The sequence below is a fragment of the Rhea americana genome, unplaced genomic scaffold, assembly GCF_003343005.1.
Source record: "Rhea americana isolate MKP2758 unplaced genomic scaffold, rheAme1 scaffold_42, whole genome shotgun sequence".
NCBI lineage: Eukaryota > Metazoa > Chordata > Aves > Rheiformes > Rheidae > Rhea > Rhea americana.
In genome coordinates this window covers 1321020-1335654 of record NW_028186557.1, presented here as the reverse complement: position 1 = coordinate 1335654, position 14635 = coordinate 1321020, and positions in this window count along the sequence as shown.

Here is a 14635-nt window from a genome sequence, read left to right as displayed (position 1 = left end):
CAGATTAAAAGCATAACCCTTGTGTTACTGGAGACACTGACAACTTCTAGGTTCATTCTAAACATTCGTAAATATATTTGTGCATATGACATAGTAGAGCTACTAAGAGAACTGGGTTTGTTCTTTTGGAGGAACAGAAGACTGTGGGAAGGTCAAATTGCAGTCGTCTTCCACTACTTAAAGAGGAATTACAAAGAAGACAAAGCCAGATTCTTCTCAGAACAGCACAAAGGACAAGAGATGACAGCCACAAGTTGTAGCAACAGAAATTCAGTTGAATAYAAGAAATAATTCTCCACAGTGAGCGTGGTTGACCACAAGAACAGGATGCCCAGAAAGGCTATGAAATCTCAATTTTTGCAGATATTAAGAACAAGACCCGGAGCAACCTGACCTACCTTTAARCAGAAGGTCAGACTAGTTGTCCTTTAGATATCACTTCCTATCCCCCCCTCCTTTTTTTAATGTCTACATTCATCCAGACGCCTCCATTAGAGGCATTCATAGTGGAGAAAATTCTACTTTACTTGTGCTGCAAGGGGTGAAGCATAGCAAAGGATCATTAATTAATTACCAGGAGACTGGTAACCTTGTCAACTTTGCTCAAGAAGGCAAGAGGTGTGGGCCCTGTCCAAAGATAATCAACATTTAACACTTTGAGGTACATGAAAACAACCATCTTAAGTACATTGCAATGGAATCAGATCACTAGCAGCTAAGTATGTAACTGGAAAAGATTTTTAGGTGTCCATTCAAATTGGAGCTAAGATTCAGTGCAGTCAGTCTTTTTTTCAATCTTTAGAGCCTTAAATGTTACCAGACTTCAGGACAGACTTAAGCTTGCTATGACTCGCATTTTTAGCTGTCATTCATGCACTTAAAAATTTACAGATCAGAAATGGAAAGCCACTGTCCTGTTAAGGAATACAAGTGCACCTGAGTGGTTTCAGCTCCTTTCATCTCCATGACATTATTGCAAAGTACAGTGCAGATGTTCAGTACATATTCAGTATCAAAAAGAGTATTTGATTTTCAGTTTGAAAATTCTAACACATTTTATTGGAAAAGAAACATCTAGTAAATCTATTACACAAATAGCATGGATAAACCTGAGGATTTTGTAATCACTACTCCATCCACAGCACTATCATGCAGAAGCCAGTACACAGAACATCACCCTTGTCAAATAAGAACTTTATTATTAAAATAAAGTGCAGTTTTGAATCAATAGTATAGGTCTTCCTGTGGTTAACTGAGTAGCTTCCAGAACCATACCAAGTCATGTAACTATGACTTGGTCATAGTTATATTCTGTTCACTGCACTTCACACATGCTTATCTCCAAAAGWGGGGAACTCTTTTGAAACTGAAAAGTTTTTCTACTTTAGCCCGCAGAAATGTTTTTCACAAAAGTAAGTAATAGATGTGTACCATTGTGTGTCCCAAGGTCCTGGTCTGCCAGTCATCTGGACTAAGAGCAGGCCAGGGAACACTATAGCTCTTCCCATCCTGTGTGCCCTAGAACTATTAGGGCCCACCACACTCAAGTCATTATGAAAGGCTGTATTGAGGGACAGCTTTAATTTATCTCTATTGAGATACAGAGAAGTCAGCTCAAGAACCTGCCCTCAGAAAGAACAAGTATATATAGTAAAAGAGCCTCATTTTACCCAGTAGGAGTTTTACACAACTCAGCAGGTTACTGAATAACTCTTTCTTTTAGTTATTGGCATGGCGTAGATATGAACAGGCTGGCAGAGGGGTTGAAACGTTTTGATTGAAGTCAAGTTCTTTTTGTTTAGTCTTATAAAAATTCAGCATCTCTCAGCATTGGTCTCGCTCCTTAAACATAATAAATAAATAAAATAAATACATCAGGAACTGAAAATACCACTTTATTTACATCCTGAGCAGTTCTCCTGTGCAAGTCTGAAGATGGATAGCAAGGACACACACAAAACAATCCTAGTAGCAATGCACTCATGGTAGGCAGAAATTTAAGAGAAGAAAGAGGAAAGAGTCAATATGTGAAGAAAACCAAGCAAATCAGGCATGAGGAACACAACAGGAATTGAAGCATCCTATTCTCTAAGAGAGAGACTGTCTTGCTTTCTGAAGAAAGTATAGAAGATAGATTCCCTGGCAGCAGTTTTCCCTCACTAGGCATAAAAACCTGTGATTAAGAGCCCTGGGCAAATCTTAATTTGCCCAATGTACAATAGATTCCTAGCTGCCCCTACAGTCTAGGGCTCCTGGCAATATACAGGCAACGAGATTAGATAGATGGGTAGACAAATGGGACACAACCTTGAATGATATGAACCGATTTATTTAGCTCTGCAGAAGTTAGAGGTGGTGCATCCTAAACGGCCTGAGGATCTGATCTGCTATTGCTCCAAAACATGCTTCCATCTGGTTTCTGTTTGTCATGGATAGCAGTGTATCTAGGATTTGAATTCTCCTGGCTAAGCAGACCTGATGCACTGTCTGTCTCCTCAAGCATGCCATATTCCAGCTTCTTCAAATAACCTCTTGCTTTATGAGGCTGAGAAGGAATGGCAATAACCAGAGCTGCTTGAGGCATCTGAAAGCCCTCCTTGTAAACATGCTATCAGGGAACTGTTTTTCAGATCTAGGTGACCTGAAGAGTGGAGAAAAGCAGTAGACTTTTTTCCTGTCAGATCAATGTGGAGCATCCCTTATTCCACCCCTCACCCACACTAATAAATACCATGTATTTACTACATTCTTCCACATGGCCACATTACAATACAAATTGTATATACACTAAGACAAATTTACATAATGAGTCTTTTTCACTAGCAGTCTTATTAAAGAGCCCAAAGCCTCTTAAACTAACAGTATTTGTCCACATTGTTTACAAGACAGCCCATGGCATCTGTTCAAGAAAAATATATCACATGCAAGATCCCTACTCCATCACTGCCACTCAGGCAGCTGCTAAAGCTCTGGAGTTGAACTGTGTTTTGGAAGACAGTCTGCTTCATTTTTGAGATTACTACATCAAAGCTTGTCCAGTTTGCATTTTGCTCTATTCAGTAATCAAACAGCACGGCACAGACATATGCTTGCCTTACCTCTTACTGCATAAAGCAAACTTTTTAATAATAAAATTTAAATCATAAAAATGTGTATCAAAAGACTTAAGCTTATCCACTTGTCTTTCAATAGTGATCCTCATTTATTTATAAGCATTTTGATGAGCATTTCATTTTAGTTGTGCCTATTTGAGAAGTTAAAAGTTTTGCATTATCTTTTCCCTCATCATCACTCAGTCCTTGAAGTAACACGAATCAAGGTATTGTTTATTCTTGACTCTGCAAGCAATAAAACATTATTACAATACCATATGGAATCCTAAATCAGATATGATATTTTAACATTATTTAGAGGTAACAAAAGTTGTTGGATATGCTTTAATCTCAAGGAAAAAGGAAACTGTTCCAGATCTTTCTCATTACTAAACTAGACATGAAAGAGAGCCTTTTATTTGACTGTGGGTAAAATCCTGACTCTGAGTCAGTACAAATTTTGTTGGTGATTTACACAGGTGGAAGTTTGTTCCATATATTAACCAAGAAATGAAGCTACAAAATTTGAATGGCCTCCTSGTCTTATTAAAATAAAATCTGAGGAGTTATTCAGGGACTTCTGTTCTGAGTTTCATATTTCTTGTCCCTGGAGGAGTGGGCCAGCAAACTCTATGTTAGCATTTCCTGTTGCTAGCAAAAGCCTGTTACAGATAACTGAAGAGCACAGTGATATACATATATATATAYACACACACACACRYRYGTGTGTGTGTGTGTATTTATAAAATAAAATCTTTTCAGCCCCCTGGAATCATCCCTTTTCACTGAAAACTCTTTTCTATTTTTACTTTCTTGATACAACAACACTCAGTAAAACTACACTAAGTTTATCCAAAGAGACCATATAATAACATGGCTTTATAATGGTTTTAATTTTTCATCCATTCTTCATCAGAGCATCATCATTTACAGACACTCCCAGGGGCTGACATTCATTGAAGGCAATGCTGCAATTGCAACATTTTTGGACAGTCTCTCTAAAACAGTGAATATTTTCTTCCTGTGACATTTTAAGTATATCAGGTCACCAACAATTAAATTCACCACGATATAAACATTCTCGTGATTCCACTTTCTCCAGCAATTCTTGTAGTTCAAACAAGTTAACTGGTTCTTGTGATTTGGAGCATTTCAGAGACTGAAACCTCTGTAACGAAGCATGAGATTTATTCCATCCCCTCAGGTCTAAGATTTTTATTTGTATTTCTCCTTTGAAAGTCCAAGGAACTGTTCAGTCACACACAGTGTTACCAGCCCAAGAACGGGGATGCTAGAGCTGTCCTCCTCTAACACTGTGTTATAGTCACTACGCTTTCAAAATGTAAGTTACATTTTATTTTAAAAGAAACAGAAAAGTTAAGAAAGGAAAGCAAAAAGGAGGAGAGATAGGGGGCAATTTATGTTTGAACTTTGCTCACAATTTATCTCAAAGCACTTGCAGGAATTTTGATCAAGTCCTGAAATAGCAAATATAAGTTCCAAAGCTTTGTATTAGAAATCAGAAGTATATTTGTTAAGTAAAAGGCACAATACTTCTATCTTATGGTTCTCCTCCCCTCGGGGGACAAGAGATGAGAAAGGAATTTCAAGGATACAGATGAGGAAACATACTGCTGGCAGCACTCAGCATATCAGAATCAAACACTACACGACTTTATGTCTAAAAGGCATTCCTCATGCTGCTCATAAGCATATCAAAACTTCTACTGCATATAAAAAGGTAATTGTTCATCATTCTCTGTATGATGATTTCTCCCCCCCCCCAAAAAAAAATAGCACATTTTTCAGCCATTCCAAGGTTTAAATTGCATAATTTGCTCATCCCCCGCTCCCTCCAAATTGGGATTTATTTTCTCTAATAAAACCTCACTTTTAAAACACTGAAGATAAAAAGACCAGATCATACCTGTCACTGCTACACAAAAGGAAAAAAAAACTTTACTAGTTTCCAGAGGTCCTGATGGATTTGATAAAGAGGTACACATTGTTCCATCTTCAGCTCCTCTTAAATATACCTTTTAGCATTTTCAAAAGTAACCTTAAGAAACAAGTTTGTATCTTCTTGTTTAATTAGRAAGGAGCATTTCAAAATTGAATCTCTCTTTTAAAGAGTAGAAGCCTGAATCACTGACTTTAGTATGGAAATTTACTTMAGTAGACACAGCAGTTGTAAGAACAAAAACTGAGATATTTATCAGTATGAGATCTGGAACTTGAAGAGCCTGATCCAAAGTCCATTCAAGTCAATGAGGAAACTTCCAACAACTCCAATGTGCTTTGAATCAGGCCCTAAAAATATAATGATGCTAAGAAGTGGCTTTTGCCTTTTATTAGTATATTTGTTTGTGCAGTTTCTCAAAAACTAGAAGAAAAAAATATCATCCATAATGTGTGTTCAAAATATTCCTTCTGGTTTTAGTGCAGCAATCCCATTCTAATTAGTTTCTTAAACCCAAGTCTTTAAAATATATTAAACTTCTACAATTTGATTGCGCCTTAAATAATTTTTAGAACACAGACCTGTTGAAAGATCATTTTATCTGCACAAACTGTTAGCATTTAAGAACAAATGTGTACTGTAATTAAAACAAATCTCTCGATATTTTAACCATCCCATTCCATTTAGAGAGGTTTTTGTTCCAAAATCTAGTGGCTATCAATTGCAGAGCTTTGGCAACATTTAAAATAATAAATACTTCATTCAATATAGCACGTACCTGATTGACACTGAATAGGGTTTCTGCTCTTTATAAGTGTTCTGACAGCATTATATGTCAGCAAGGTTTTCACATAGCAATTCTGGATTTGTTTTCCTTCTTTCCTTTATCTCAGATTCTAAAGCAGCTGTGCCCACCACCACTTAGTCATCAGATCTGAAATATCAATCTTTTCAAAGCAATGTGATGCCAGCTCATCAGTGCAAGATTACACAGATACTATCAGTTTCCTCTCCCTGTGAAGGCAAGACCTAAACAGAAGTTCCTCCTCCTCCTTTCTGACATAACAAGCTTCTGAATTTGTCGTGCACTGCAGTTAAAGCTCTTACATGATTGAACCATTTTATAAGCCAAGCATTCTCATATTTAGTACAGAAATATGAATGATTAACTAATCACCAAGCCTGGATGCAAACAAACTGAAATTTTAAAAAGCTAAATCAAACTTTTAAAATCTTTTCCAGAGGAAAATCTCAAATATAACTAGCAAGTGCTCTGAACTTGCAGTGTGCTCACTTCAGGCATTCCAGGCAACAACGTTAGTAATAATAATAAAAAAATCCTACCTCTATATTGTTTTTGAAGACTAAGTATATTAAAGGACCAGGGTCCTTTTTTTTTTTTTTTTTTTTGAAAAATATAACTATATGCTTTTTCAAGTACAGCAAATTACCTACATGCAGCAGGGTCCAATTCTCAATTATACACTAGGAACACTTTCAGAATGTTTCATTAGCTTCACAGCATTGACCTCATTTACTCTAGGGAAGCTGACATGTTTGTAAGTTTGCTTGGATATTATTCATACTTGCAAGGATTCCTCCAAATCCATACAACTTCTGAAATCTCTTGTCTGAATTAGGAAATCAAACTGTTGTCAACTCATACAGCTGAAAGTCCTGCCACCTTTGCGATCAATAACCTCTCTGCAAGCACAACCAGGACTAAACCAAGGTAGTATTACTACCACTCAGCTCATGCCATAATCACATCATGCTAATGCAGTTTTTCCTCAGCATCAGATTTGCCCTTCTGTCTTGTTTCTGTGTTTATTTCCCTAAGCCTCCCCATTTCTTCTCATTACTATTTTGCAGATCTAAACGGAGCTGCTTTTAATCTGCTCCCAGCAATTCTCTTCGTTCTGGCAGATAACGCCTTTTGCAAAGCTACAGGGGATTGAAATCCCAACTGCCAGCACTTTTTCCACAATTAGTGCTTGTACAGAGTCAGATCAGTGACTGGGCTTTCTCCACAGGCCTGATTCATCCAGGCCCAAGCATAGCCCCCAAACCACCTGTACCAGCCCCTGATCCTGTGAGCACCTTTACTCTTGATACCTGCTCTAGTCTGCAGCTCTCCCCTCMCCCTCCCYCYTTTTTYTCTTTTTTTAAGGGACTGCTCTTTATGTCGCTGTCCTGTGAAAGGGGCTAAACTCAACCCTTAGCACACCCCTTACTTCCCTAAATGGGCAGCAAAAGCTTTCAAAAACAGAGAGCACAGACAGGATGCTACCCCAAGCACCGATGAGGTTCAGACAGCCCTTAGCAGAAGCTAGCCTTGTGAAGGACATCGGTGGGGTCAAAAGATCCTTAAGGCTGTCTTCTCCCCATGAAGTCCAGGGGGAGTCAACAGTGATACAGACACCTGCTCTTTGTTTCGGGGCAATACACCCAGCAGCTACAGCAATCCTCATCAGCTATATTATAGCACACCAGGTTTCTACACAAGAAAATATTCTGTATTTGACTGCCTTCAATAACTTCAGAATGTGTTACCAGAGGCATATGTAAAAGCTAATGTACAAGTCCTGCCTGGCAGTCAGTCTTGACAAAGATTATAACAACACACGTGCACCTCTGCACAAGTGTCTATAAAACACAGGGCTAAAAGGGGAAAGAGGAACAAGGATTATGCATTYGAACTAAGCATTAGGAATAGCATTAAATAGTTACCTGGGATTTGTGTCCCTCTTCTATTCCAGACTTCCCTCAGTTGGGAGCTATAGCTATTCTGCATAATATAAGCAAAAATCTTCAATCAATACAAATTAAGTTTTTAGTAAGGATTTCATGTGTTAGATAAGCAGATGGAATAAACACACAGTAGATAAACAACCAAGAACATATTGGTATTAGGCAAGAGATAAAGAAAAATAAGTCAGGTTTCCTTCTCTCTTTTTATATAAATAACGAATGTTAACATTTCCTAAAGTCTTTAATGTATTTTCCTAGTAGGTTGGGGTGGTGTGTGCATGCGTGTCTGTGCGTGTATTGTCAAGACAGGGGTTTCCATGAATAGAAAGGGATGACCAGCCTGAACTACAGCAGCTTGTGACTGGAGCAGCAGTTATGTGGAACAGCTACAAGAAGCCTTAAGAATACACAGGAAAAAAAAAAATAATAATCCAAACAAGGTGTAGCTCAGGATGKTATGCTCCCCCGTGTATACAAGCACATGAAGGAGAATACACTGATGTCAATAGATTCAAAAAGCAATTCCCTCAGACAAAGTGTAGCAAAGAAAATAGGTAATCCTAACTGCTTGAAATCCCAGGTCTATCACTAGATAAACTGTATTGCCTCAGACAGGAGRAGTCACTTGCATCATCGTCACCCAAGATCATTCAAAACTGGGTAGCTCCTGAGACCATACGAGGATTTGCCACCCCAATTCAACCTACCTCTGTTCTCCTCAGCAGTCCCACTACATTCAGCACCTTAGGCCTCACAGTCACAACTCAACCTTCCAGCAAATTTAAGCCATATAAGCAATTTAAAGAGTGTTTGACTTGAGGATTCACCTAGTAAAGAACCTCTTCACTATCTCCCACAGGTTTCAAAGGTGTTAAAGGATAACACTGAAGGAGGAGCAAAGGGGAAAAAAAAATACAGAACTGCAGAAGCAATTTTTTTTGGACAGCTTTCACTGGCAGTTACATGTTCTTGCACGCCTATTACTATATTGCTGTAGCACTCTCCTTAAAGGCATCAGTAGGAAACTAAAAAGAAGCTACACAATTTTATTGCAGTATCTCACATATTCATAAAATGAAGTAAAGTTTAAGGAAGAGAAGTATGACATACTAAATTTGCAGAAATAAATACGACTATGTCTGAAAGCATTTGAATGAAACTACTCATCCCTGTACTATCTTGAGTAAAAGATGAAAGGCTACATTCTGGTTATCACCCATGAATATCCAGTTGCTGAATACCTCTTCACACCTCGCTATGTTACCCTGCCTTCCATCCCAGTATCCTCTTTAATGCACTTTATTCCCTAATTATTATTAAATGGAAAAAAAAAAAAAAAAGTAACACCTAGACAGGCTCTTTTCCTCACTACACAAAAAGCTTCCTTAAAACACCAGTTTTCAACACAGCTGCCTGGTTCACAGCACCTCAGGTTGGCTTTCAGCCACAATACCTTTCCTGGAGGCTCCTAAATTAAAGCTGACCAGGGACATCCCAATACAGCTCCCTACCACAATGCTGGATGCAAATTCTGAATCTTTATGCAGGTCCAGTCTTTAGAAGTTCATCTGTAGTAATAAACAGATCTGCCATTGCACTAGGAAGACACCAAGTGAACTATAGAGCTAACACTAACCAACACTAATAAGGGCTCTTCACGGGATTCCAAGAAGCTTCTGTTTTTCAGTTTTTATGCAGATTTGTCATCAAGCAGGCTGGAATTTAATAAAACCTTTTCTAGTTTTATTAAAATAAGAAAAACCTGAAGTCTTAAATTATTGCAATTACCACAACATACATTAGGATTTAAGATTGCTGTGATAGTTTCTTTTCATTTAGTTGGTTAACATCTTGGCAGCAGACAAGCAGAAGTCAAAACCTAGAAGTCATTGGCTGAGCCCATGAAACTTGTGGTTTCATGGAAATTTTCAGGAAATTTTCACTTATTTTTAAAACCAGACACTCAATATGGGTCTTCAACTTTTACAAAAATCATACATGGACAAAAAGCCTCAGTATAACACACACATTATACAATATAACTCAATTGGAGATTTTGTCTGCTGGGTCCAAAGCATTTCTTCTACTACCTCAGCTCAAACTCCCTTCAGCCCTCATTTAGGTCTTTCCAGCTRTAGGTCCCCAGCCACCACCCAGGACCTTGCAGCATATTCCTGTATCTTCCCTTGGAGGCCTGGGTCTTGAATATACTGCTATAGGAGAACACATCTAATCAGGGCTCATACAGCCTGAAGTAGCTACTAAGTTTTCTTTATAAAGAAAYGTTAATTTTCTTCTGGTTTCTTCTATTAATCATCTTCATGTTGATGCTATGAAGGAAGCAATCTTGCTCCCCCAAAACCAATAAAACTCTTCATTTCTCCAGTCGTTCTCTGTCCAAAGAAGCTGGCCTCTTGACATATCAGCAATGAATTCCTTTCTATAGTATGAGCTCTTTCTTCCTATACACAACCACGTGAAAGGCAGAGTGGGGAATTTTGCTTCATATCTACTTCCCTCTCCTCTTTTTCACCTACCTCCTATTACCTTCCAGAGCCCCAACCTGCTACTTTCTCCCCAAAGGAATTCCTCCCCATGCCTTGCAGGGCTAAAGGTTATGGAGTCATTTCCCATCTTGCCTACAGTTACAGCAGCCAAAACTCTTTTGGGGATGGTAGTATCAATTCCTCTTCATTTAACCTAGCTAGACGTAATTCATTAGCCAAGTTTAGAAGAAAAGACAGATAGTATTTGTGGTGTATAAGTCCTAGTGAGGGCTATTTTACAGCAATGAAAAATAAGCAGAAAAAGTTAAGCTACCTTATGTGTACAAGGAAGGTGATATGAAACAYGGCTGTTTCCATATTGTTGTTACAGGTGATGATAAATGCTTTGAATAGCATGACTCAGGTCATACACCTGCTCATTACATCTCTTCAACCTGAGCTTATAGATGATTACTGCTTCCTTTTTGCAAMAATTTTGATCAGGAAGTAGGCAATGGGAGGGGGGAAAAAATAGTTAGGCAAGGTAGAGAACGGCTGCTAGCTTAAAGTAATCACTAATGAAGTGGTTTTGGTATGGGAATGCAATGTAATCGGTCACACCCACTGCCTGTTCAACAGCATTTCAACAGGCATCAAGAACAGCTGTCCTCAATTCAGAGTCTCTTTACAATATAACTAATACACTCAAGCAAACTGAAATATACTTTTTTTTCCCCCTCAGCAGGCAACTGAATCTAACTTGAAAAGCAAAGTTCAAGATGCAGAAGATTTTGCCAGTGGAAGAATAAGAGAAGAGAGAGTTACAAAGCYACCTGAAGTGTCTGAAAGATTCCCAAAGTATTTACAACAATTGAAGCAACTGAAGTTTATTCTTTGATCAATGTGGACACTTAAAAACAACTTGCCCTTTAAGTAGTCTGTTTAAAAAGAAACAAAGCCACCACAAACAACCCACAAAATTTTAGTTTGAAAAAAAAAAAAAAGAGCTTTCATCTGTGTTCTTGCCAGAAAGCATGTAACAAAAAAGGCAACTCTTTCTGAATACGTTTTAAACTCACTGTTTTCAGCATCAGATTTCATTCTGCAGCAAGTTTTAGCCCAAATTTCCCTTCAAAAAACAGTCTGCAATAGCAGTAGCTATTGGGCAAGGTTGGGTAAAAATAAGATCCAACAAGAAAGCAAGATGACAGACAGCTGGAGCCAGCACAGGGTGTCACCAAAACAACATCAAGGTATTTTCTAGAGTTTGAAATTTCCCTCTTGTCACCCTGTGCTGATGGCTTGTTCTCCTACAGCACACCTCTGCACCCTCTTCATTTCAGTTTCATTCTGCCTTTTCCCACTCCTCAAATCATGTCCTTCCCTTACCTTTCTAGCTAGTGGATGCATGCTCCCAACAGAAGTGCCTGTCTTTCTCCTTCTATTCCCTCTCCCCCATAACCCAGAGAATTGATCCAGGTTAAAAATCAGAGYGGGGAATTAAAAAAGCAAACAAACAAGAAACCCATCAGATTCTTAAGCAAATCATAATAAAAGAATTCTAACCTGAAATAGATCTCCATAATAAATGCAATAGTAAAAACTGGAAGCACTGTTTTCAGTGGAGTTTGAAGCAACAGCAGCTCACACAGGGCTTCACTTTGATGGGTCTAAGGAAGGGTACAAGCCATGACTGCTGCTTCTTCCAGCAGGGTTTCTAATCCAAGCCACACTGCAGACAGGCAGAATGGAGCACCTTAAAAGGGAACCAACTCACGTGAAAAGGCACAAGGAAGCTGTGCCCTACACACTCCCTCTGAGTTGACGGCCCAGCTGCAGTGGTGCTAATTACCACTATAAAGATGCTTTCAGCATAAACTGAGACTAAAATTATTCCAAAATTCAGTCTTGCAAGACCCCAAACCCCACTCCTCCAGCTTGAGGAGTTTGTTGCATTTTCCGTCAAGTCTGAATAAGCTGAAGGTTCAGCTCTTCAACAACAGAAATGAACAGTAAAATAATACTCCTTTCTCCCTCCCTCTTTCATGAGGGACGTGTGAAGAGAGAGAGGAAAAAAAAGGAGCCTCCCAACAGCTTCAGTCACATGCAGCAGAGCAATGTGGCTTATCTTTTCTCTGCCTTGGAGTGGAATAGATAGGATGCTACACTCTTGTAAAAGCAGGAGGATGCCAGTAAGAAATTCAGGAGCCAATACTACTCTGTGCTAAGCAGTGCTGAACTAACCCTGGATCTGGCCTCCCACACTAGCAGTCAAGAGCCTGTGGCTCAGGCTCACCATTTAGTGACCTTAGCCAAATATCCTGGAGTCTCTGAAATCAAAGAATGAATTATTGACATATGCAGAGGCTATTAATTCCCTTAGCACAGAAAACCTGCTCAAATTAGCAGAATTTTACACAGTATCAAGCAYCAGAAAGACTGATCCAAATGAAGTTCACCAGAAGAACATCTTACAGACATAGATTTTCTTTTCACTTTTTTATTAATAACACAAGAATTGTTGTATAGTTCTAGGTAAGTCCTACAGACAGCCATGCACTTCTATTCCAAGCCTGAGTGAGAATRAAAGTGATCCTTGTAAATCCTCAAGGTTATTTGAGGAAAATGATTTGCTGACAACTACTCTTAAACAAGTCTGAGCAACTGCTGTAGAGGAAAGAAAAAAAATCCCCTTTAAATGGTATTAGTGCACAATTAACAAGAAAAAGGTTCAGTGATAACTCTAGCAAGGCTAATATTTATACTAACATTCCTTGTAACAACTGACAGGAAGGCCTGCTTATGAAGTTTGCCCAATTACAGCTGTTTAGGTTGAAGTCTACAACTTAAAAAGCTGCTTTATATCTAATTTTTCTTAAAAAGATTTTGAGGAAAGTTTTGGGTCTTAGAATGAGAGTATGAAGAAAAYGTAAATAAAATGTATACTGCTGTTTTACCAGAAAGCTTTATAGCTTGGGTGCTATGAAGCAGAAACCAAATGCTTGGGGAGGTGTTAACCCCCTACATTAGGGACACACAGGATYCCTGCATTGTCTTAGGAAAGCAATTCTAGTTTTCCAGGATAACCAGGATAACTCAAGGGATGGAGGAACTTGTATGTTCCAAAGACTAAGTAGGTTTGCTTTTAATCCAGAATCRCCAGGAACTTAGGCACCATCTAAATACAAGCAAGCTTTAAATGTAATAGAGGTTCAGAGAAGACAACAGTCAAAGTACTGGCCCAGAACACATGCTTTTCATCTATTACCTTGCTAAAGAAAAGGTAACAAGGAAAAGGCAACAAGGAAAAGGCAAGTAGCAGATTACAATTTGCTTGAATTGCTGCTTCAAGAGCGGGGGGAAAAGCACCCTACGATCCCAAAGTGGATCTTGGCTATCCAGCCAAGGGGATCAACAAGGATAATCATCTGGGTGACTGGCTGTGGCTTCACATTTGCTCCGTTGAACTCTGCCCTGTCTGCTGCCTCAAAGCTGATAGGATGGGACTTAGGGTCCCTACTAGAGGCAGGGGATGGCAATGGGGAAAGATTAGCAGCAGATAAGCAACTGGACCATTCTGCTTTAAAGAGCTCAYCAGCTCTACACAGTAGTTCTGGAAGAATAAAATCCAAAGTCATTTGCCTTAACCTCCCCTTTCCCCACCCCCCCCCCAAAGTTGCCCTTTTTCTATGCCACTTAGTATGTTAGTTCAGCAAGGTCAGCAACTAGCCAGTTCAACCAACAGCCTCTTTCAGTCCTCCTCCTGCATTCATTCCTGGAGTGCAGTTCAGGGACAGGAAGGAAAAAGTATGTGGCTCAGCAGAGCATTAATTAAGTTAAATGCTTAAGATACTCAGCACTCAAGKGAAGACTGTCCCGGTGAGCTCTGTCCCAGGACTCCCTAACTACCATGCACCTGATGTTTTTAACCTAAGTGCACATTAAGCAATTTTCTTGTAATAGTTCCTGGTCAACCCCTGTTTTAAGCGCATGCTTTTATACTACCTGGGACCTGCAGTCATTTCTCTGACTGAATCATACTGTTTACTTGCAGAATACATATAAAACACTGTTTCTCTGATCAGAGTAGCAATCGACAGAATAGTTCTTTTTGCTCTGCCTGAAATATTCTGCACAAAAAGCTCCAAGCAATTTTTGCTTTTCTCTCAAGCTCGTGTTAGAAGCATTTCTCTTTTTAGTTGGCTCTTTCCTTGCTTACTTTTAAATACACACACCCACAAGCAGATCAAAACCTCCCAGCTTGTACTTGCATTCAGAGTGGTCTTAGAAGTGGCTTCCTATGTTTCAATTATTGTTAAACAAAGGGGCATATGATTGTTCCCACT